We start from the raw sequence: 26,096 nt of genomic DNA on the forward strand, positions 1-26,096 counted from the left end.
CTAGAAAGGTGTTGTGCTGTTTTGAGTTGGTGTGTCTTGGTCCACAAAACCAATGATTTACATCAGTGATATTTTCATCCTCTGGACAGACGGCTTAAACTCCCTCATACATTTCCACCACAACTTCAACAACCACCCCTCATCCATTCAACTTTCTGGAACACTCCCACACCAGCATCAGCTTCCTGGACACCATGATCAGCTTCAACAATGGAACCCTACAGGCAACCATATGCAAGAAACCCACGGATCAACACATCTACCTTCACAGAGCCATGAGCCACACCAAATACATCAAAAAGTCTTGTCTACAGCCAGCCACTCGTATCACAGAAGAGGCTCTGAACAGAAAGTCCAGGATACACACCTTAACACACTCAAAACCACCTTCACCAAACAAGGACACTCCACCAGAAAAATGAGCCATTCAGATACCCCAAGAGAACCTGCTTTGATACAGAAATAACCCTCCCCCTTCTGACCGCGCTCCCTTTGTGGTCACCTACAACCCCACACTGGAACCCATACAGGGTATCAGACAACTACAACCCATACATGATGGGGACCACATTCCAAAAGAAATCTTTCCCAACCCCCCATTTCTGGCCTTCAAACAACTGCCCAACCTCATCATTAGAAGCAAGATCTCCCCAGACAAGACACAACAACTTCAAGTAGCACCAGACTCTGACAGAAAAACAGATGCAAAACCTGCAGACATATCTCCACGGCCGCAACCGTCAATATCCCCCACAACACCAATGGATCCTTCACATGTCCATCCCAACATGTGGTGTACCTCATCCAGTGCACTCAATCCTCCAATAACAACTATGTGGATGAAACCTGTCTGGATTCATCCACATAGCAGGAGTGTTGTAAGCAAGACATGAGAAGTAATTCTTCCTCTCTATTCTGCACTGATATGGCCTCAGCTGCAGTATTTTGTCCAGTTCTGGGAGCCACATTTCAGGAAAGATGTGGACAAATTGGAGAAGGTCCAGAGAAGAGCAACAAAAAATGATTAAAGGTCTAGAAAACATGACCTATGATTGAAAAATTTTGGGTTTGTTTAGTCTGCAGAAGAGAAGACTGAGTGGGGGACATAATAGTTTTCAAATACATAAAAGGTTGTTACAAGGAAGAGGGTGAAAAATTGTTCTCCCATGGACAGGACAAGAAGCAATGGGCTTAAATTGCAGCAAAGAAGGTCTAGGCTGGACATTAGCAAAAGCTTCCCGTCAGGGTGGTTAAGCACTGGAATAAATTGTGTAAGGACAGAGGTGAAGCGTGGGAGGGGGGCAGGCGAGGTCCCGTGTCCTCCCAGATTTTTGTGAGTGTCGATCTGCCCTAGCAGAGCTGGATGGACCATCTCATCTCACCATGCAGGGCATCTGGAAAGCTGGGGGAAGGGGACAGGAGGAAGATAGTGGGGGGGTGGAAAGGAACCCATGAGTGAGGGAAACAAAGCAGGATCTCACTTTTTTCGGACAGGGTCATCGTTGGTGCAGCGATGATGGTCAGGCTTCCCCGCAGGTGCGCTGAACTCTGGTGTCATGGTGATACAGTGCTCCTTGAGGCTCTCCAGCAAAGGACAGAGACTCTGGACTGAAGCAGAGGCCTATTGGCCTTTCCCCCAGGAATCTCCCAGGCACCCCCCTCCATTTGAGCCCCCTTTCCAAAGTACCATTTTAAGGACCCCAAGGTGAGACTAATGGGTGGGACAGCCCAACCCCGTGTTATTTTGTCCATCAATTAGGCCTTGTTTCCGACATATCAGTTCTGGTGCACTATTTCCAGTGCCACCTTCCTCTAGTTCACCAGACATGATCTCACCATCTCAGTCCTTGGGTGGGCTCAGGAGGCTCGCCCAGTCTGTGTCCCCATTAGCATGGACTGTTATAGGGAAATGGAGCATTTCATAAGCTGTCACCCACTTTCCAGAATTGAGCTCACCCCTGGGGGCTGCCTGCCTGGTCTCAATTGCTATGACAATAGCCACACCCTATGCTGGAGCACATTTACACAATCCACTCCTCAAACATCATGAAACAAGCAGGTTCCCAAGTGTCCTGGTCTGCCTCAGGGTGATTCAGACAGAAACGGGGCCAAGGCTGCCCCGTACATTGTTCACCCAGCTCTGACCAGACCCCAACTCCCCACTAACCATGGCTGTACATCCTCGACACCCCATCTTTCCCCACGTCCATTGGGCTCAGTTCCCTCTGACCTACCCCCTCTACCCCATTCATCCCCTCAGAGCTGGGAAGAGATGACACTTGTAGCCTCCCTCTCCGCAGTGTAGCCAATGCTAATGGCTTCCCCAGTAAGGAACTGCTGACATGACACCTTTCTCCCAGCCAGTCCCGAAGAGCTGCCTATTCCTGATAGTCAGGGGTGGCAAATCCTTACGTTTCCTCTCCGATAGCCCAGAGAGGGTAAGCAAAGCAACAAAGCCCACTCACCAATCCCACCCCTCCTCCCAGGGTTCTCCCCTGCTGGGATGTAATTACTGATATGCCCCTGGTCTTTCCTATGATGCAGGCAGTGGTAGATAAGCACATGCATACCCTGCACTGTGCATGCCTGAACGAGACCCCTCCCTCAGTCACTGAGCTGTAGATCCAAACTCTGACTCAGCTTTCATCAGAGTTATGAAAAAGTCCAGGCCACGTTTGTTTTCTGCTGCTGCGCCTTTTCATTTCCCTAATTCTCATCCACACAGACCCTTGGCTGAGATTATGCAGGATACTCACCTGGGAGCATAGCAGTTCTTTCTCAAGCCCATTGAGTCACACTCAGCAATGCACTTAAAAGCTAGTTTCCTTTTTTCAACTCTGCTGAGCCTTGTGTGGCTGCTCTCAATCTAGGAGTCACGCCTTCTTCTCCCACCACCCAGCGTAAAGGAAATGGAGTTTTCTGCAGCTCCGACCTAATCAAATGCTTTTTGCCACTCAGGTATCACAAGAACAGCTACCCAGGTAAAGATCAGACACACCATAAGCTTAGCCCTAAAGGAATCGCAATGCCACTAACATACCTGAAGACAAATGGAAAAGTCTCACCAAACATCTGGACCTTGTCTGCCAATCATGAGTCTCACGCCATCTCCTGGGAACTTTGCAGCGATGTTCTGGAGTTCAGCACCCAGGCGTGACAGTGAGAGACGTGTGTGCACATTAACATGGCACTCCAGAGGAGGTCGCAGCATTCAAACAACATGCTGGGTGCATTCCTTTACATTTCAGGTTGTGCATGCGAATCAATGCCTGGGCATGGAGATTTGGGGCCAGGTACCACCCTCACACCTGTGAAAAGCTGGGAAGTTTCCACTGGAGTTTAGGGTTTTACTCTGGACACCAACATAACAGACAGCAGAGGACCAGGCTGTGACTAGCCCCAGTGTGGATGCCACCCCTGCAGCCCTTCCCCTCTCCTGAGTGCCAAGCCCACTCCTGGATAGCCTGGGCTCCAGTACAGACTGGGAGGGGAGGGACTGCGCCTGCCCATGGGGGGCAAGGAGGGATGGTGAGGAGGCAGGGCCACAGCCAGTGCCTGCCCACGGAGGTGAGCTCCCTCGCCCACATGGAGCCTGCCCCTAGTGTATCAGGTGCTAGCAACTCAGAACCTTCCACCCACTTATACGGGGGCAACATTTCCACCCACTACCCAGGCATACGTGACCCACAGGGTGCAGGGCACTAGCGAATCAGGCACACGATGGGCACATTGGTCAGCTCCACACTGCCCCCCACGGGCCCAGCCTTACATGCACAGCTGAGCCAGAAACCGGTCCAATACAGTTGCTAATTGCAGTACAGTGGCTGGGGCTTGAATTTGCCTCCTCTCCCCCCACACAATACCTCCTGGGAACCACAAGGGGAGGAATCAGCACTGGTCATTACACTGGCACCTTCTCATCTCACCACGTGACCCGATGGATCCTGGGCTGCACCATTATCTCTGTATATCTTCACATACTTGGCACTTACACATCTCCCGAGTCGTCAGCCCTTCCTTGGGATCACTCTAGCTGTGGCCTCAAGGCACTACTTTCTATAATGGAGAGGCCTTGGGAGAACCACTGGCTAATCTGGACTTCTCTGTTTCTCTCTCCTGATCGTTTCTCCAGCCTGCACTGTCATCACCCGGGCGATATACAGGCCGCCATGCGTAGCAGGCTATATTCAGCTCCACAATGGCTCTATAACAGCTCTTTCCAAAACCTCGCCCTTAAATGTTCTTTGGAGCCTGAATTAGCTATTTTCGGTGCTGAGACCTTGTATACCACTTCCCTGCTCTTACTGCGAAGATATAAACCAGGGGATTTAGGAGGAAAATGACGACATCGCTTTCACTGTTGCCAATTAGCATGGCTGCCCTTGGGCCAGCACATCACATGGTGAGGTAAGAGGCAATCTGAACTCTGGGGCCCAGAGCCACAGTTGGTGTAAATTGGTGTCAGACCACTGGTTTCAGTGGCGTGAGGCCCATTTACACCAGCAGAGGATCTGGCCCTGAAGTTCCCTGAAAGTTTAAATCAGAACGGAACCACACGCTCTGTGAACCCTGCGATGCATGCTCCTTTGGCATCCATTCTTCAGCACCAGCACAGAAAGTACAGTGGGGGTGTTTAAGGGGTAGTGGGTATGTGGCTATCAACCAGAGCAGGAAGAGGAAGCCACCTTTTCCACAGGAGGGGAATTGCTTGTCTTCCTGGCTGTATTACCTGCCGGCAACTCACCCCTCAAGGTCAGTGAAGAGAAACATTCCAGAGACACTCTAGGCCCGGAGAGAGGAGCAGGCTCAGTCTCACTTGCTAGGCCCCTTTTTGCCTTTGTTGTTCGTGTGCTTGTGCTCTCCCCTGGGCTGTGACAAGAGGGCAGGGGCATGCCCACGCCGAGCACCACACTGCATTAACTCTTGAAGGAGGTATTGTCCCTGGGCAGCCATCTCCTCCTTCCTTCTCTCCACTTGGATGGGCTGCACTCTCCAGCATCTTGAAGCACTTAAGTGTAGACCCAAGCCTCCTCCTTGTCATAACACACCAGGGTCAGAATTTCTTTAGTAGGCCCCTGCCGGAGGGGAAGAGCTGGCGGAGTCTGACTCTGACAGCAGCTTTTGGCAGTCAGTGAAGCATGCAGATCTTTGGAACTCTTGCTTTCCAATTTGCTTCCCTACTGAGAGGCAGTGTAGCCCAGCAGGGCCCTGAGCCCTGAGCTGGGGGCTCCCCTCTTCTGGAACACAGTGCAAGACACAGCTCTTTTGAGGCCATTGCCAATACAGGCAGTTTCAGACTAGCCAGTGAGATTGTTCCTCTGCAGATATGTTTTCAGAGGGACCCACGGAAATGCATTCCAGCCGATGAGTGGAGAAAGCTTCTATTCCTGATCATTCTCATACGACCGGATTCAGCCCCCATTCAAGTCAGTGGAAAACCTGTCATTGGCTGTATCAGGCCCTTTGTCATTCCAAAGAGGTCCATCTGTTTGCTCAATGTCTCCTTCTTCCTGCATCCTGCACCCCCACATAAGGCAATGGGCAAAACCCAAGAGGAAACATTATGCTCTCTCATTTGAGGTTCTTGGCCAGACCAGAGCTTTCCCCCGACTGAACTAGCAGCGGCTGGAGCTAGTGGAACCTAAGAGACTTTACCAGTGGTAGGATCAAGCGGGTTAAGACTGTGCAAAGACAGGGTGCCCGAGAGGCCTGACTCAGACAGCTGTGGCCAGGAGTCTCTTGCAAGGCAATGATTGCGTCACACAGGGTATAAGGCTAGAGCATTTTTTATTTTTCCAGGCTTATTTATCCCACTCCCCCCAGCCCTGTGCTCTTGTACTGTGGCTGCAGGAATGAGGGCAAGCGGTCTTGTACAGATACCGAGAACATGCAGACAATTCAGTATTTCTAGATATTGCAGTTAAAATAATATTCACCACGCCAGACAGAAAATGCTTCATTTGTCTGTTTCCTGAACATCCTCACCTGCAAGAGAAGCAGTGGAGCCCCCGAGAGCCGTCAGCACACAAACCCCTCCTCACGACTGGATCCGAGGGCACGGCCGCTCTGAGGAGACTTGAAAGGCGAGCTAGTCACGCGTGCTGCCCATACATGTCTACCCAGGATTCCGGCTCCCCTCGGCAGCCTAACCCATGTACTTTTTGTCAGGTTTGTTGAAACAAGTACAGCTGAGGATCAACTGTTGCAGAATTCCCTGAGTTTCAGTCATGCTAACCTTGGGTTACTGACATATATTTTGCAGGACTCTTGCCAGGTTTGGTTCACTGGTGAAGCAGATAGGTGCAGTGAGAAAAGTGCTGTTTGCCTCTTGTGTGCCAGTCCTGTGCACCTTTGATGAACTGCTGTCATTTTCTGTGAAGGCTCTGCTTCAAAATTCTCTTTTTAATTAACATACACCTGCCATCTGTGAAAAGAACTACACAACTTTTCACTGAGTTCAAAACATAGATCTTCCCAATGGACAATGTCCACCTAAAAGATATTTAAATCACTGCTGTCTCTCTCTCATTCGTTAAAAAAAGTGAAAATTAATAAGTATCCTACTCAGTAGAAATAAATTCCAAATAACCCAAAGGAGGGATACTTTGTGGTGGAAACTGGAGTCGCTCTTTCAACCCAACCCGATAGGTCTAGAGGAAGAGCAAAGTATAGTTTGCACCAGTGAGATTTCACACAGCAGGGCCTTTCTTTATACAAACAAAATGGTAAACTCTGAGGAAGTACTTTCCACGCTGTTTTGTGATGTGCGGAGCACAACCCAGTATATGTAAAAATCATAAATGATAATTCCACAGTGCAAAACAGCCCAGGATGCTACTGACTTTGAGAAACCAGGGCGGAGCAAACAGGTGTTGTGTGGTGAGCGTTTCTGAGCTGTAAATGCTGAAGTCCATGGAGATGCACAAGTTTACATCAGGCTTTCAATGTGGTCCACTATTCTGTAACCCCCGTAGCCCCTGAACAGAGGCAGAAGGGGACCCATTGCAGGGGCAGGTATGATTCATACGTAGGCCAACCCTTAAGATAAAAATCTCAGCAAGCATTTGACATCAACAGAGAGAGTGTCCTGCCACTAACTGTGATGTTACAGAAGATCTGTTCTCTCATTTCCCAGAAATCTGTATGCTGCTCCCCCCACCAATAACTCCGTCCCATCCAGCTGTTCTTCATCGTCGTCTATTCAGTGATATTTCCAGCTCCTGACAAGATGCAGTCTCGTGTGTTTCACTGCTACACAGCCTTCTGCAGCTGTCCCAAAATATGGCCTCTACTAAAACAATTGGAGAGATTCATTAACTTTGTAACTCCATTTGACCTTGATGGGAAACACCGGAACAAAGCACTTGGATGGATACAAAGACAACCCCCGAAGACCAGGGCAGGGCAAGGCAGAAACTGATGGGGAGCAGGCTGAACCCCACCACCCAGAGATGGGGGTGCCGGAGGAAAGCGAGGACTAGCTAAGCGTACAGGCCAGGTGGATACGCATGTCAGCCTTTAAAAACCCTTCTTCCTTGCTGTGCTTTGTTCCTGCTGTTGAGACTAAATACTCTGTTCGAAAAGGCTGGTTTGGGTCACTGTGATCCACAGGTCACAGCTCCTAGAAAAGCAGACTTTTTACGTGGCCAAACCATTTGGGCCTGCTTAGTAATCATGGGTGGCACACTGAGGGCTGCAGCCTAGGGACATGCTCAGCAAATGGGAGAATTGTGGGGTTTCACCCTAGGCCAGGGGAAGGCACAGGGCCTGTCACCTGAAGGGGTGCTCTCAGGAAGGAGCCAAGAGCTCACTGCACCCTGTAGCCATGAGAGCAGAGATTACACTGACATCAAGCAGCCAGATTCTCAGCTGGTGTGAGCTGAGCTAGCTTCCCAGAAGTCACTTCATGCAAATTTGCACCAGCTAAGGCTGAGCCAGGTAGTGTTCTCCCTGCATTGGGGCTGCAGGTCCATGCCTGCACTTATTTGCACTCAGCTGTGCCCATGGCAGCATTAGGGATTATCTTTGCGTGCTCGTGGAACGTAACTACTATGACAGTAGCGTCCAGGGGCCAGCTGCAATGTGGTGGGCAAGGTACTAAACAGAGACATGAAGGGACTTGCCAGAGGTCACAGACAAGGCCATTGATGGAGCTGGGACAAGAATATAGATCTCCTGGCTCCCAGTCCAGTGCCCGATCAACTGGGCCATCCTGCCTCTCCACACAGTGTGCACATAGGTCCATAGCAGTTTTGGCTTGAGGAGCCACCTGCTACGGTTGGGCTCTAAGTGGGCGAGCATTACCTGTGTCAATGGAGTGGTATGCCCGTTCAGCCCGTCCTGGGGTGAGAACATCGGCGCCAAACTAGTGCACAGCTCCTGGATCTGGTGTCACTCCATACGTCCGAGAGTCATGGAGAGGTTCACCTCTTCCATGCCACCATCGCTTTTTCCTTCATAGTAGACATCTTCGGGCGACTCAGCATCATATCTTCCCTGGGCTGTAAACTGAAAAACCGTTAATTCTCTGAAATAAAAGGTCTTTAGAGAATTAACATGGTACACTTTAGGCTTTAGGTTTGAGGTGGGGAACGCTATGAGATAATTAACAGCTCCCAGGCACTCTTGGACCGTAAATGGCCCTCCCCACAATGCTTCCATCTTATGGGCCTGGAGCGCCTTCAAGACCATGACCTGGTCCCCTACTCTGAAGGAACTCTCTCTGGCATGTTTATCATACCAGTCCTTTTGTTCTTTTTGAGCATCTTTTAGGTTTTCTCTAGCAAGGGCTAAAGAGTCTCGGAGGTTGTTTACAAAGTCCAGAATGTTAGTTCCTGGCGAAGGTTAAACCCCTCCCATTACTGCTTTACCAACTGTAATGGCCCCTTAACCTCACAGCCATACACAAGTTCAAATGGTGAAAAGCCCAAACTGGCATGTGGTACAGTCTGTAGGCAAAGAGCAACTGCTGCAACACTAGGTCCCAATCATTGGAGTGCGCATTTATAAATTTACGTACCATGGCCCCCAAAGTTCCATTAACTTCTCCACCAGGCCATTTGTTTGATGGTGGTAAGGGATGGCAACAAAGTGGTTCACCCCATGAGCTTCCCAAAGCCTTTTCATGGTCCCTGCCAGGAAAGTAGTTCCTGAATCCGTGAGGATGTTGGAGGGCCAACCTACCCTGGCAAAAATGTCTGTTAATGCCTGGCACACACTTTTAGCCCTAGTGTTGCGTTGAGCTACTGCTTCTGGCCATCGGGTGGCAAAATCCATGAAAGTCAGTATGTACTGCTTTCTTCTGGCTGTCTTTTTCGGGAAAGGACTCAGAATATCCACAGCTACTCACTGAAATGGAACCTCAATTATGGGAAGTGGCTGGAGAGGGGCCTTGACCTGGTCTTGGGGTTTTCCCACTCTTTGGCACATCTCAAAGGTGGAAACGTCCTTGCCCATTCCCTTCCAGTGGAATGACCTCCCCAAACAGTCTTTGGTCCTGTTCACCCCAGCATGGCCACTAGGATGATCGTGGGCTAAGCTTAAGAGCTTTACCCTGTACCTAGTTGGAACTACCAACTGTCTTTGAGGATGACAGTCCTCCTGGTGCCCACTAGAAAGAGTTTCCTTGTATAAAAGTCCTCTTTATACAACAAACTGGGACCTATTAGAAGAGCTGAGAGGCTGTGGGTCGCTGGAGAATGGGGTGGTGGGATGATAAGATGTCTGGGGTTTTCCTTGGGGTGTAGGTGGGGCCTTGGGCTGCCCCCAGTCGTAGGGTGTTGTCTTGGGTTGCCCCTTCTGATATCCGCTCCAACTGCTACTAGCTTTCTTCTTCTTCACCACCTCCACCCATTCGGTTCCGATCTCCTCCGCCTCAATTACAGTTTTGGGCTTCCCATCTAGGATGTACCGTTCTGTTTCCTCAGGAACACCCTCTGAGATCTGCTCCATTTTCATTAGGAGAGACAGATCCTCCAGAGATTTAACACTTGCTCCTGATATCCAGGCATCCCAATTTTTAACAATGTGGTAGGCGTGTCATGAAAATGCTACATCTGGTTTCCACCTTAGGGCTCTGAACCGCCGACGGGCATGTTCGGGTGTTAGCCCCATTCTAATTCTGGCCTTTAAAAAAAAAAAAGTCCGTAGTCATTCATGTGTTCTTTAGGCATTTCAGTTGCCACCTCTGCTAAGGGTCCACTGAGCTATGAACTCCGCGCCACCGTATACTGGTCTGGAGGAATGTTGTACCCAAGGCAGGCCCTTACAAAATTTTCTAAGAAGGCCTCTGTATCATCGCCTACCTTGTATGTGGGGAATTTCTTGGCATGGGGAGCGGTACCTGGAGAAGGATTGTTAGGGTTACCTGGTAGACCCAGTTTAGCCCTTTTCAGCTGTAAGCACTTTAGCTCTAACTCCATCTCCAAGCGCTTCGCCTCCTTTCTCTCTTCCCCCTACAACTCCAAGTGCTTTAATTCCATTTGTCTTTCATGTTCCTTTTGATTTTCTTCAGCCTCCAATCTGGCTAATTGCAGTTTTTTCTGGACCTCACTTTCAGTCATTTTTGCTAACCTTCCTGCCCTTACTGTAACCTAGCCCAAAAGCTATGGAAAAAAAAACACCCAGATTGTGAATTCTCTTGCTGTAGCTTAACTACTCTGCCTTTAGGCAAAGAAAAGAAGAAGAAGAAAAAGCTCCAGCTGCTCTCAGAAAAAAAAAAGTGTCCTTTAGAAAACCTCCCTGGTTTTCATAGAATCATAGAATATCAGGGTTGGAAGGGACCTCAGGAGGTCATCTAGTCCAACCCCCTGCTCAAAGCAGGACCAATCCCCAATTAAATCATCCCAGCCAGGGCTTTGTCAAGCCTGACCTTAAAAACTTCGAGCAAACTTTTCAAGCAGCCAAAAGGAAAATGTGTCCTTTTAAAATCCTGAGGTCTGTGCTTCTGGTTCAGAATGATCCCACTGCACTGCCACCATGTCAGGGTTTCCCCCCCCCGCCCCCGCACTCTGAAATCTGGGGTACAGATGTGGGCACCCACATGAAAGACCCCCTAAGCGTATATTCTACCAGCTTAGGTTAAAAACTTCCCCAAGGCAAAAATTTCTTTCCTTCACCTTGGATGGTATTGCTGCCACCACCAAGTGATTTATACAAAAAATTCAGGGAAGGATCACTTGGAATCCCTATCCCCTCAAAATATCCCTCTCAAGCCCATTCACTGTGTTAGAATATAGCTATTCAGGCCTGTCTGTAAAGGCCTATACTTTAAGAATGTAGGTATATGTTTATCATTTAGCTAGTTATAGAGGTATAAAAGAAAGAATAAAAATCACTGTGGCAGTCTGAGGCCCTGTTCTTAAGCTAAGGCCTTTGGATAAGCAGCAGAGGCAGCCATAAGCTGGGAAGTGTATGGTCACATCCTCACATTTCAAACCAGTCATACTGAAATAAGGCAATCTGGAGCTGTTAGAAAGGTGATCTATCACCTCCAGATAAAGGGAAGAGCCTAGAAGATGTAAAAGGAAATTTAGTTTGATAGTTTTCTGTTTGGTAAGAACTCACTTATCCATAGACATAGTTGGGAAATCCTTATGTCTTTATAGATGTAGTTGTGAAATCCTCACTTCTGTATTGTTTTGTCATTATAGTTCCCACTTTGCTATTGTTTATTTGCATGGTCTCGGTCTGGTTCTGTGATTGTTTCTGTCTGCTGTATAATTAATTTTGCTGGGTGTAAACTAATTAAGGTGGTGGGATATAACTGGGTAGCTAATCATGTTACATAGGATTAGTTAGGTAAATTTCAGTAAAATGATTGGTTAAGGTATAGCTGAGAATATTACTATATAATTTAGGGGCAAACAGGAAGTAAGCTGGAATTCGAAAATAAGGAAAAAGGAACTTGGATTTAAGCTTGCTGGAAGTTCACCCCAACAAACATTGAATTGTTTGCACCTTTGGACTTTGGGTATTGTTGCTTTAGGGTATTGTTGCACAGAGGTTCATGCAAGAAGGACCAGGGAAGTGGGAGGGTTAAGGAATAAGCCCTCTAACACACCCCCTTTCCTGGGGAGGCTTGAGAATAATATACCAAGCAATTGGTTAGCAATGCAAGCACAGACCAGACTCTTTGGCTTTAAGACACTGAAAATCAATCAGGTTCTTAAAAGAAGAACTTTATTATAAAGAAAAAGTAAAAGAATTACACCTGCAAAATCAGGATGGAAGGTAACTTTACAGGGTAATAAAAAGATTTAAAACACAGAGGTCTCCCCTCTGGACTCAGATTCACAGTTACAAAAACAGGAATAAAAAAATCTTCGTAGCATAGGAAAATTCACAAGCCAAAATAAAAGATAACCTAATGCATTTCCTTGCCTTACATACAATTTCTGTAATTTTAGATGGATCATTCCAGTTATGTTTTCAGGAGATGTTGTACCTGCTTGGTCTCTCCCTCCAGCCGGAGAGGGAACAAACGAAGTGAGCCACAAACAAATTCTTCCCCCATCCCAGATTTGAAAGTATCTTCTTTCCTCATTGGTCTTCTGGTCAAGTGCCAACTAGGTGATTTGAGCTACTTAACCCCTTACAGGTAAATTGATTCAGTACAGCTGCTAAGGAGGGATTTTATGTGATCCTTTTCTTTATATTTGTGACACAGACCAAGGTAGAGATCAAACTCTCTAGCTGTTCACAGATCCTGTGCAACCCAAAAACTAACACCACAGCAAGTTTTCCAAGGAGTCAAAATTTGCTCACACACTAGGAAAAAGGTGGGGAGGTCAGGGAAGTATGGAGTACACTGAGGCAGTGCCATCCTTTAAGGAACAGGTATCTGCTTTTCTTAGCGCAAAGCTGGGCACAGGTTGGAAGAAATGCCTCCGTCCTGGGACTGAGCATGGGGCCGCCATTGTTTTACTTGGGAGCAGCTGCTGGGCGGCAGGGGAGTGCCGATTCGAAACTCAAGCATCTTGCTGAACTGGGGTGACAGCACTGCTCACCAGCTGTAACAAATCGTCGGACGCAGAGCTGTGTCCGTAAAGTTACCATTGGCATGTTATGGGATCAAATCGAAATCCTTTCATTGGCCCACAACAAACCTAATTCCACTTCTAATGCCCTTCAATGAGCAGCGATTGTAGAGAGCAGGAACAGGGACCATGGCTTATTCTTGCTACGCATAAAATGACATATTTGACATTCAGGTGCAATATATCAGATCCAGCTTTAGGAAATGGTGTAAATGTTCAGGATTTACTGGCAGGTCTTAGAGGGTTTCATGGGTTCTTTAGTTAAAAAAGAAGCTGTTTTTTGCATTTATTTTGGAGGGGAAGGCCCATGTGCCTTTTGAAGGTGAGAATCTTTCCTGCGGAGCAAGTGACACCCAAATGGCATTCCAAATCCCATTGGTGAACTCTCTGGGGGCAGTCCCAGCCCTAGTGAAGTCAATCTGAGTTTTGCATTGACTTTGATGCAGCCAGGATTTCATCCTCTGCCTGGTAAGCCACTTCTTCCCCCCCAGAAACCTGCTCAGCACCTTTGAAAATCAGGCTACTTATGTAGGTGCCCAGGGGCCCCCACCTGCAGCCTGTTGCTGGAAATCTTGGCCCACAGCACCAATCACTTGAGAGGCTTTTACCCAGGAATAGTTAGTAAACTTCCCTTTATCATTGTAGAGCCAAGACCCTAGCCCAGACGCGCAATTACTCGTGCGTTAATCTGGATTTGAAAGGGACTGTTGGAGAAAGGATTACTTGTGCAAGGAAAGGGTGTGGGATTGGGCCCTAAGTCGACAGCTGACCAAAGAGAGCGCTCACCCGCCGGTATTTAGTCTGCGATTGTTTTGGCAGATGAAGGTGCTGCTATGTCTGAGAAACACTTTGGCTGGGAGGGCTAAACGCCTCCCTCCATGGCCGTCCCCCCTGAGATAAGCATGGCCTGAGCTGTTGATGCTGCAGGGGAGTTGTGCTGCACTAGCAGACAGTCCGTGGTTCATGGATTTCTAGGACAGAGAGGGTCCAGAAATCCAGGATCCATTTTTAAGTGGTTTCAGGGTCTTGTCTAGTGATAGAGTTGTCAGTTCTCCACGCTGCAGCTGAGTCTTGTGTCATCGAATTGCCTGCAGGAGTCAGGCAGGAATTCATATCTTGGTGGGTAGAAGAGGTCAAAGTACTGACCTCTGCTCAGAGCCTCTGAAAACCAGGCTGTCAGCCTGTAAGCCCTGCTTTGTGAAATTCTCTAGGTACTTTCTGGGGTCACTACCTTCCTCTGAATCACCAGGAACTGACCATCGCAGCAGACTGCATGTGTAATGCCAACAGACCCCCAGTCATCAGTGGGCAGGATTGAACCAGGAACCTCTGGAGCTTAGTGCATGAGCCTCCACAGCCTGAGCTAAAAGCCAACTGCCTCTTAGCTAAGGCTACAGAGCAGACTCATTTTCTCTGTCTCCCTAAGTGGTCTCGGTGCCACTAGATGGGACAGAACACCACGCCCAGGAGATGTGTGGGTTACACATGGACCAGTCGTCTGATCTGCTATGGCAGTCCCTGTTTATCTAGGTAACCTACCAAAATGGAAAAGAAGACCAATCAGCGTCTCTTGACAGGAGGGGCAAAGGAGATGAGCTCTCGGACTGATGATGCACATGACTAGAAAGTCTGGTGGGCTGGAGGGCAGACAGGGAATGGAATTTGCTAGCACAGCTGGTTGGGAAATGGGATGTCCATCCCAATTCCCAAGCTGGAACAAATTTTTTTTTTAAATTTTGACATTTACAATGGAATAAAAATTCAGAAATATTTCACTTCAGAAACATCAAAGTGACCTGACTGAAACATTTCCTCAATGTCAAACAACATACAACAGTAAATAGTAGAGCTAAAATGTAATATTAAAAATTAAAAGTTTGGAAAGCTAAAGTAAAAGTCAAAACAAAATGCAATGCTAAAGTCAGAGTGAATCAGAACAAAAAAGTCAACATGAAATACTCCAATTGTTCCATATTCTTTTTATCAAAAATGCTATTGAACGCAACATGTTCCTGTGAAACATTTCAGTTTTGACAAATCAGCAATTTCGAATAGAGAGCTGTTCTGTTCAAACCGTTTTGATCAGCTCTGTTTGCTAGGTACCTTGGTGGTAGGTGCCAGAGAGTAACCTAAGAAAAATTCTTCAGAGAACTTAAAGCTTGGCTCATATGTAAATGAACTTTCCTTTAACCTGCCTGTTGTCCTGAATGTCCTATTGTGGGGGAAACTACACACTGTATTCTTTTTCTTCCCTGCTGCATAAGAATTCTGTGATGATGTATGGAAACTTGCAAGGAAATCCACGCATTGTATCCATCAGAGTTAGAAAGTTCATGTATTGTTGATCAGATAAAGGGTGTAAGTAGCACACAGGACATACAATAATAAAAACTAGCAAACAGCTTCTCTCATTAGAAAAGGTGAGTTTTAATGCTTTCATTATCTCAGGACAAAAAGCAAGCTACTGGAGTGGGTTTTGTATGGCAAAGACATCAGACGTTCCCAGCAGGCTGGGTGTTCTTTTGTCTGATATCATGACAAAGCCATACAGGGACTAATCCCTGGAGAATACCTGCTGAGGACTGACAGCCAGAAAGCATTTCCCTGCCCACCACTCTGAATGGGATGAATGGATTTCAGGGCCTTCCCTTAATCCTTCAGGTACTGTACGGGCTGCAGGTTCTGGCTGCTGCAGCAGGGAGCAGAGGATGTTGCCTTCCAGGTTATTGCAGGTCTGCAGCATGCTCTCTCTCTCTTGCTCTCTCTCACAGACACACACACACAGAGTTGCTCTTGCCCTGGCTTGGGCAAATATTTCTAATGAAGAGTGTTGTGACTGGCTCTGAGGGCAGCCACCATTCACCACCCAACGCGCAAAGACGTTTTCAGTATCAATACTGCCTCGTTCGTGCATTTTACTGGAAAACCCAAAACGTCAGTCTCTTGCCTCCTGTACTGCGAACAGACCTCAGGCCACAGACATGGGGCATTAGGGAACTGCCCATGGCACGAGGTGCAGGAAGCATTTCTTTCACTGTGCTCACAGGCCACATCACAAAGGGCTGCAGCCCCTCCTGTCTAAGGCTGGGGAAGGGCTGTCACGCCAGCTAGGTGGTCAGTTTTCAGAACGGAGAGAGGTAAGTAGTGGTGTCCCCCAAAGGATCTGTAGTGGGACCAGTGCTGTTCAATATAGTCATAAATGATCTGGGAAAAGGGGTAAACAGTGAGGTGACAACGTTTTCAGGAAATACAAAACTACTCAAGATAGTTAAGTCCAAAGCAGACAGTGAAGAGTTACAAAGGGATCTCACAAAACTGGGTGACAGGGCAACAAAATGGTGGATGAAATTCAATGTTGATAAGTGCAAAGTAATGCACATTGGAAAATGTAATCCCAACTATACATACAAAATGATGAGCTCTAAATTAGCTGTTTCCAGGTTCCTGAGTGGTGTCATCTTGGATAGGTCTCTGAAAACATCCATTTAATGTGCAGCATGAGTGAAAAAAAATAAAAAGCTAGCTAAATTTTAGGAACCATGAGGAAATGGATAGATAATAAGACAGAAAATATCATAATGCCTCTATATAAATCCCTGACACGCCCATACCTTGAATATTGCATGCAGATGTGGTCGCCTTATCTCAAAAAAGAGATATTAAAAATGGACAATGTACAGAGAAGGGCAACAAAAATGACGAGGGGCACGGAACAGCTTCCACGTGAGGAGACATTAGAAAGACTGGCACTGTTCAGACTGGAAAAGAGACAACGGGCGGGGGGGTACGATAGAGGTCGATAGAATTGTGACAGGTGTGGAGAAAGTGACCAGGGCTGTGTTATATACCCCTTCACCTAACAGAAGAACCAGGGGTCACCCAATGAAATTAATAGGAAACAGGTTTAACACACACAAAAGGAACTACTTCTTCACACAGCTACACAGTCAGACTGTGGAACTTGTTGCCAGGGGATGTTGTGAAGGCCAAGACTATAACAGGGTTCAAAAAACAATTAGATCAGTTCATGGGGGATAGATCCATCAATGGCTATTGGCCAGGATGGGCAGGGGCACACCCCACACTCTGGGTGTCCCTAGCCTCTGACTGCCAGAAGCTGGGACTACACAACAGGGGATGGATCACTCGAAATTGCCCTGTTCTGTTAATTCCCTCTGAAGCATCTGGCACCAGCCAATGTCAGAAGACAGGATGCTGGGCTGGGTGGACCATTGGTCTGACCCAGTCTGGCCGTTGTTATGTTTCCCAAAAGACTAGAAACAAATATCATCTTACACCATAGACTCATACAGTTTAAGGCAAGCAGGGACCACCAGATCATGGAGTCTGACCTCCTGTACAGCACAGGCCACCAACACCACCCAGCACCCACACACTAAACCCAATAACTGCAATTACAGCCCACAGGAGATTAGGCTATTATGTGCCGTAAGAGGGAGGGACTGAGGTGTACCAGTGCCCAAAGCCCTTGCAATAGCAGGAAATTGGTTATGTGAGACATACCCAGATAATCCTGGCAAGTGATCCACACCCAGGTGCTGCAAAGGAAGGCAAAAAACCTCCAAGGTCACTGCCAGTCTGGCCTTGGGAGAAATTCCTTCCCAATCCCATCAGTAGCAACAGTTTGGTTCTTGCTCACAAGCTGAGAGTCTGCCACCAAAGCGCCTGAGAGAGAGAATGCTCAGTGCCACCTCAGAGCTCTGGCCCTCCCCAACCAGCGTTCCATCTCCAGCTGGGGCCACCCCTGATGCTTCAGAGGCAGGAGACAATATATAAAAATCAAACTCCAACACACGTTTGAGGCGGGGTATCCCTTCCTGGCTCCTGTAGGTGGCTGGCTGAAGCATGAGATCAGCATGTCCAGGAGGGTACTAGATCTGGATTATTATACCCTAGGAAATGAGGCACATTCCAACATTGACGGGCCTTCCCACAGGGCAGTCCCCTCCTTTCTTTGTCAAAGGGGGCTCTCAGACAAGGCCCTCTGCTGATTGCAACGGCAGCAGAAAGGTGCAGGGAGAGAACAGCCTTTGCAGCCCCAAATCCCGCCCAGGGTTGCCTGTTGTGCCTTAAGGAGAAGTAGGAGCAGAGAGGTTATTTCACTTCTATATTTGGCACTGGTGCCACCACTGCCAGAATCCTGTGCCCAGTTCTGGTGCTCGCAGTTCAAGAAGGATGTTGGTAAATTGGGAAGGGTTCAGAGAAGAGCCACGAGAATGATTAAGAGATTAGAAAACCTGCCTTAGTGAGAGAGTCACGGAGCTCAATCCGTTTAGTTTAGCAAAGAGAAGTTGAAGGGGAGACTTGATCTTAGTCTCTAAGTACCTAGATGGGGAACAGAAATTTGATGGTGGGCTCTTTAATCTACCCGACCAAGGTCTAACATGATCCTGGAATGGCTGGAAGTTGAAGATAGATGAATTCAGACTAGAAATAAGGTACACCTTTTTAATAGTGAGGACATCTGAACAATTTACCAAGGGTTGTGGTGGATTCTCTGTCACTGGAAATATTATAATTAGGGCTGTCAATTAATCAAAATTAACCCATGCAATTAACTCAAAAAATTAATCGTGATTAAAAAAATTGTGTTTAATCGCAGTTTTAATCACATTGTTAAACAGTAGAATGCCAATTGAAATTTATTAAATATTTTAGTTGTTTTTTATATTTTCAAATATATTGATTTCAATCACAGCACAGAATACAAAGTGTACAGTGCTCACTTTATATTATTATTTTTCATTACAAATATTTGCACAATAAAACGGTAAAAGAAACAGTATTTTTCAATTCACCTCATACAAGTACTGTCATGCAATCTCTTTATCATGAAAGTTGAGCTTACAAATGTAGAATATGTACAAAAAAACTGCACTCAGAAATAAAACAGTGTCAAACTTTAGAGCCTACATATCCACTCAGTCCTAATTCTCGTTCAGCCAGTTGCTAAAATCAAAGTTTCTAGCCCTCATGGCTGCAGAGAAAGGCTTGACACCCTGAGGTTCAAAAACAGAAGACAAATAAAAAGAACCCAACTTCTTCTTTTAATCTCATGAGTTTTAAGCTAGACTCATGATTTTTGAATGCTTGGAATTGGCAATGCTGTGGGTGATCTCCCTACCGGGGAAAGGGTACATATTTAATTTTGTATCTGTAGGTATACGGTCTATCTATTTAAGAGGGGCCTTAATCTGGAGTATCTTGTATGTGGTACCCTAGGTGACAGCGCCCATTGCCTATTATTGAACCCAACTCTGATGGGAAATGGACCCTCTCCATCCCAAACACAACTTCACATGATTGCTTCCACTTGGCGGGTCTGCCCCTGGCATTCAAAGACGTGGGGGACAAATACACGCTAGTTCTGCTCAAGCTAACAATAGCAGCGTGGCCATAGCAGCATGGCAGCAGCTCAGACTAGCCATCTGAGTGCAATCCCACCCGAGCCCCGGGGATGTACTCGGCTCCTCACCGCAATAGTTCTCAGTAGCTTTTTAAAATGGCTGCATGGGTGCCAGGCTTCTTGGACAGCTCAAGAGGCTGAAACCAACCGAAAGACATCATTCATTAGCCAAAGGCAGAATCCAGCTCCTCCTAGATTTCCTTTGCTGTGTGACCCAGCTGGGGACAAGCAAAAAAAAAAAAAAAAAATAACCCCTCCTCACAGGGAAAGGATGAAAAACGCATCATACGCATCACCCTAAAATTCAGAGCTCAGATTGGGCACTTCAGTGTGCTCACTGAGAATGGTCTCTGAGGAGGTGGGGATTGCAATGAATCGCCATAGATTTACAGTGCAGAGGACTCGGTCAATTAGTGACCACTGGAACAGTTGCTGGTGATGGGAGAAACCTCAAATGCTCGGCAGAGTCTCTCAGCCTATCTTGTTGATAGAGGAAATCAACTCTTGCACAGCTTTTTTAAAAATCCCACTATCTAGGTAGGAGCAAATAGAGAATTCCTACCAGAAGAGGCTTATTGCCTTTGCCTGAGCTCATCCCTCCTGGAAACTGTATCTTGCTTCTCTGTGAAAGTCAGATTTTCTGATAGCCAACCTACAGTCCTGATTCACCTCCCCCTTGCCCTAAACCAGTGTGAAATCAGGAGTCACATCTGTGTAAGGAGGAGAATGAGGGCCTACATCTGCTGTGTTAATCTCATCAACGACCTGTCGCACCTCTGTCAAGTCCTGCAGCCAGCTCTTCTCCTAGAGATACATGATGGAAGCGTTTGTGCCCTCGTGAAATATTTGCCTTAACAAATGCAGCTGAAATCCCTCAAGCCGGCGCAGCTTCTGCTGCTTTAATGGGCATGTTTATTACGCAGTTGCTCGGTATGCTCTTGAGGCTCACACTGTATGTCAGTGCGGAAAACCAGTTTGATCAACTGCTGGCAGCAGAACCCAGCGTTCCGTACCACTGCACTTGTATGGAGCCAGTCAGACTTGACTAAGTACACAAAAAAGTGGATCCCACATTTCAGCAGCTCAAATCAGTGGGCAACAGAAAAATGTAGGTGCAGCAATTCCTCCCCCCCCCCCACACAACTCTTCCTAATTAAGTCTAAAACCTGTGCCTGACAGACGAGCCCAGCCCAGCCCAGCCCAGCCCAGCCCATCGGCAGCCAGTCAGTGCATGCACTTGTCAAGAGAAGCCGGGGCAGCTTTCACCCTTTTGACAATAAATTCTGGTTATCAATGGAAAGAATGAAAATGTGGCACTGAATGATCCAAACAGCCAGCAATCTAGAGGAAAGTCTGATCAAACCAGACACACGCAGCCCAGGCCCGATGTAGTGTAATTCCCAGTGTTAGTTCATGTCCACACTCTGAGGATGAAAGGTATGAGCTGGGCTCCCTTTACAGTGCACCTCTGATCCTCACCTTGTGTGGTGAGACTGCAGAACGCAAACATATGCATTGCACTGCAGGCTCTGGGCCTGATCCTAAACTGATGCAAATCAGCGACCTCCATTGACCTCAGTGTAGCCAGGTCAATCTCCCACAGCTGAGGATCTCGCCCGGCGTTTTCTCTGAACAACTTTCAGATCCAATGTGCTCAGAATCCGAGATTACAAGTGAAGTGAACTTTTGGGTGCGTCACTTGACACCTGACAAGGGCCTGAGTTTCAGAGGGTAGACGAGCAGCATTTCTGAAACATTAGGCACTTTTCTCAAGATGGGCCCCCCAAAATCACTTGTTGCTTTGGAGGATTCTCAGGCACATTCCCACGCCGGGAAACCCCACATCCCCGTGCGTCCTGGGAAACCCAGCTGCGACAGAGGGACGAGGGGAGTATCTGGTATAAGCAGACTCTCGCATATGGACTGAGATACACCCTTTCGATCCACTAACGAGGGATAACCTGCCACACTGCCCAGGGCTTGCCTTTAGTTAGAAAGTCATTCAGTGGACAGATATATTCACATCAGGAAAGGCAGAGGCACTGGAACAAGAGAGGGCTAGAGACAAATTCTGCTGAGCCTGAGGGCACACACCATTTGGGGGTGTTTCTAGGGAAAAATCTGGTCATTTGTCCCCCTTTGCATTGAAATGGAGCCCACTGGTTAAAACAGAAGCGACTGCAAAATGGACACATTCTCAACTTATCTCACACATTGTCCAGCAGATTTAAAATAACCAATAGCTCAGGTGGTACCAAGGGGCCAGGGGCCAGGAGACTGGGTTGTAGGTAGCCAGACTTAGTGGGCAGAGTCCAAATGACAGAGCCCAAGGTCAATGCGGAGTCAAAGATCAGGGCAGAAGGTCAGAACCAAAGTCCAGATGCCATAGGCAAGGGTCGAGACAGAGGCAGGCCCAGGAATCAGAGCTGAGGGTCAGACCCAGATCACCTGAAGAAGACAGGAGCAGGGCTGGCTCCCTTGGAGCAAGGGCAAGACTGGAACAAGGCTGGGTGTGGGCAGGTCTCGGCTGGAGCAGGGCTTGGAGGGAAGCAGAGAATCCACAGACGTGTGGGTTGGGGAGCCTCTGTTTGCCTTAGACAATCAGGAGGTTGTGCTGTGGCCCAGCCGCGCTCATTGGCTGCCTGGCAACAGGGCAGGCAAAGCTGCAGGCCCTCATCCCTGGCCCCAGGCTTTGCCCAGAGCTGGCCGGCAGTGATTCTTTGGCAAAGGGGAGCTCTCCAGTGGCAGAATGGGCTCCTGTCCCGACGCCCCCTGCCCCAGCAGCCTAGAGCGTCTGGTCAGGAGGGAAAGCTCCCAGCAGAGCCTTGCTGCACTGAGCGTCCCTGACAGAAAGTCCGTTAGAGACCACGGCCCGGTGGAGTGAGGGTGAGCCACCTCATGTCCAGTCTGACTCATGCTGGGACCAGCGCAGAGCAGCCCGTGGGATCAGACCCCATAGCCTGCTCCCTGTCGCCACCCACCCTACTCCCATGTGCCAAGCGGGGCTCAGACATGGGGAATCTGGCCCCACGTCTGCCGCCAAAGCTGCCCTAGGCTCCCCGCTGGGTTTCGCTGTCCCTTAGTGGGTACAGCAGGGTCATCCCCAAGAACTGCACATTCTGGCCCCAATCCTGCCACCGCTACTCACTCCCTTCTGCTCCCCCTGTCATGAGGCAGGCAGGGGCCAGCCCAGTCTGTGGCACAGCTGAGACCTGCTTCAGGGACCATTCTGCCAGCCGGGGATTATCCCATTCCTACTGGAGCCCTGCCCCAGGGCACTCCTTATGCTGGGCGATGGGGCCACTCGGGGATTCTCCTTATACCAGGGAATACACAACAGCCCCTTAGGGCAGCCTACTGGCTGAGAGGGTATATTCACCATGGCATGAATGGGAATAGAGATTTTACATGGTTTCTTTTGCTACTGTCAGTGAAGAGCCTTTCCAATGTTGATATGCTCCAAGCTCTGAGCATGACACCCATGCACCGGAGTGGAGCAGCAGGTGCATGGCGCTTTGGAAACCCAGGCCACTTATTCAGGTGCCTAAAGTCTGGATTTAAAGACCTTCCCCTCCCCGCATTTTGCAAATTTTGGCTAAATTGTTCCTGTGAGTTAATTATGCATGAGACATTTAAGCCAAAAGAAGATCATTTTATAAGACCGTTGAAGGCAGCGGAAAATAGCCGGGTAGAAGGGAAGCGCCATTTCTGTCTCAGCTGTTGCTAAACAAACTTCAGTGGATGTGGTGCTCAGTGATCAGGCTTGTGCGAGTCTCATTCGCTCTTTCTCGTGTAACCCTGAGCTAAGTATCAAAGCAAGCGGGGAGCACTGTTGTTCTCAGGCATTGTCCCTGCCCAGGGAGCGGCTGCTGGGCTTTAGGTCTGCATGTGTGTTTCAGGGTTATGATGATGTACGGGTTAGCAAAGTCAGTCATCCTGATTGCGCTTTGACAGCCGGCAGGGGTGTGCAGAGGACCTGTCACCCGCACCAGGCTCCTCCCAGGGCAGCCAGTACATCCCAGCAGCGGCCCCAGCACACAGCTTGGCTCACCAATTATTCTTAGCACCAAGTTCAGCGAAGGGAACCATTAAAAGTGAAACAATGAAGCAAATAGCACTGAAGTTGGGTCTAAACCGCACAGCACACAGATAGGTTCCAAACTGTTCAGAAGAGCTGTCTGTCTGTCTGTCTGTCTGTGGCTGTTGTGACAAAAGAGACGCAGCTGAACACAACACGTACAAGGGCTCAGCCAGGCACTTTGCTGAGCCTGAGCAAAGGTTAGAATAAATAAATCCCAACCACTGGTCTCCTCTCCTCCCTTTTTCCCAGGCTCCTTCCCTTTCTTGTCACACGCCTCTACCCTAATTCTCTGCTTTATTAACATTCCTTGTTCTGAAAAGCTCCTGTCCATCCAGCCAGCCATGTGCTGGCCAGCCGTGGTCAAGCCTGTCTGTCTGATGCTACTTCCTGGCCAATTCTGGGCTCTGCCTCCTGGCCCGTTGTGCCACACGCATGATGTAAAGAGACCAGTGCGTACCTGAATCCCACCTGGCAGAAGTCCCCCAGCAATGTAACCTATCTCACACCAGCATGGGGGCATGAGGCGTGCCTGGCGTGTCTTCTGGGCTGCGGGAGCATTGCACGGGTGGCCCTGGGAGGCCACCATGTCCACAGCAGCCCCTGGAGACGTTCTCACTAACAAGGCCCAGCTGACCCCAGAATTGTATCTTTGTCCTGACCACCCCCAGGTGACGCACAGCTCAGAGTTGGGCCCAGCCTTCCAGAATCCGGACACGCAGTACTAAATTCTCCCCCAAGGGCAGCCAAAGGAGATCCCAGCAAAGATGGGCCATGAATATTCTTATGGAGTGCTAAGGACACGAGCAAGTTAATGAAGATCAGTTCTGACATTAAAAGCCTCAAGCCTCCGAGTCTGGCCCCGTGCTGCCAAGGAGCTGCTGTCTCCTCCTGCTGCACGAGGGCTTCCTCTTCGGTGTGCTCGTCCTTTTTGAGGGGAGGGAGGCAGGCGTGATGCTGCCACAGGGTCCGCTCAGACCATGCTGCCAGACTGGAAGCTGCCAGTGCTAATGGGAGGCTGATGGCTCCTGGGACAGGGGCCCAGGGGTTGAAGCATCATGTGCATTGTGCTTTGTTGAGAAGCTGGTGAATTAGGAACCCTCCCTGCTTTATCTCAGCCCTGTTTGGGACCGTCACAGGTTCCCTCCTGTACCTCCAGCCAGTGTCTCCCTTCCACACACACATGCCATGACTGAGGTCGCAGGCCAAAGTGCTGGCATTGCACAGGAGTGTGAGACTGGCTTGTGCGGGGAAGGGCCAAGAACATGATGCCTGCTTGGGCCCTGCCATTGGGAAGCCTGATGAAATAGGCCCCATACTTGCTTGAAGTTGGCCTGGTTTTGAGGTTGAATGATGTGATTTGAGCATATAATGTAACTGTACCTCGGTACAACCCACATTACTTCTGTAGGTGCAGCCTGACGGCCTGTGTGCTCTGTCACTACCCTGGTGAATGTTGCATAATGCAGGATGTGTAGCTTTTTATCAAAACTAAATTAACAAAGGAAAAAAGGCCCTTTTACCACCAGCCATTATCCGCACTGGCAAAACACCCAGGGTGTTGGACACCCAAGATGCCGATCCTCTGTCTTAGATGCCAGGCTGGTGTGCCTTGCTCACGTGCTCACTCTCACGCTGATGCCCACGTTTGAGGTAGGGAAGGAATTTCCCCCCAGGCTGATTGGCAGGGATCTTGGGGGAGGGAGGGGTTGCCTTCCCCTGCAGCATGGGGTGTGGGGCAGTCACTACGACAGAGGTGGGAAAACTACGACCCCCGTCCCCCCCCCCGCTGTCCCCCTCCCCCGCAACCTCACCTCGCCGCACAGCAAGCGCTCTGACTCACCGCTCCGGCCGGGCAGCGTGGCGGCGGGGCTGGCTCCGGCCGGGCGGCGTGGGGGCGGGGCTGGCTCCGGCCGGGCGGCGTGGCGGCGGGGCTGGCTCCGGCCAGGCGGCGTGGCGGCGGGGTTGGCTCCGGCCGGGCGGCGTGGCGGCGGGGCTGGCTCCGGCCGGGCGGCGTGGCGGCGGGGCTGGCTCCGGCCGGGCGGCGTGGCGGCGGGGCTGGCTCCGGCCGGGCGGCGTGGCGGCGGGGCTGGCTCCGGCCGGGCGGCGTGGGGGCGGGGCTGGCTCCGGCCGGGCGGCGTGGGGGCGGGGCTGGCTCCGGCCGGGCGGCGTGGCGGCGGGGCTGGCTCTGGATGGGCAGCGTGGCGGCGGGGCTGGCTCCGGCCGGGCGGCGTGGCGGCGGGGCTGGCTCCGGCCGGGCGGCGTGGCGGCGGGGTTGGCTCCGGCCGGGCGGCGTGGCGGCGGGGCTGGCTCCGGCCGGGCGGCGTGGCGGCGGGGTTGGCTCCGGCCGGGCGGCGTGGCGGCGGGGTTGGCTCCGGCCGGGCGGCGTGGCGGCGGGGTTGGCTCCGGCCGGGCGGCGTGGCGGCAGGGCTGGCTCCGGCCGGGCGGCGTGGCGGCGGGGTTGGCTCCGGCCGGGCGGCGTGGCGGCGGGGTTGGCTCCGGCCGGGCGGCGTGGCGGCGGGGCTGGCTCCGGCCGGGCGGCGTGGCGGCGTGG

This window comes from Eretmochelys imbricata, chromosome 5, assembly GCF_965152235.1.
Source record: "Eretmochelys imbricata isolate rEreImb1 chromosome 5, rEreImb1.hap1, whole genome shotgun sequence".
NCBI classification, from domain to species: Eukaryota; Metazoa; Chordata; order Testudines; family Cheloniidae; genus Eretmochelys; species Eretmochelys imbricata.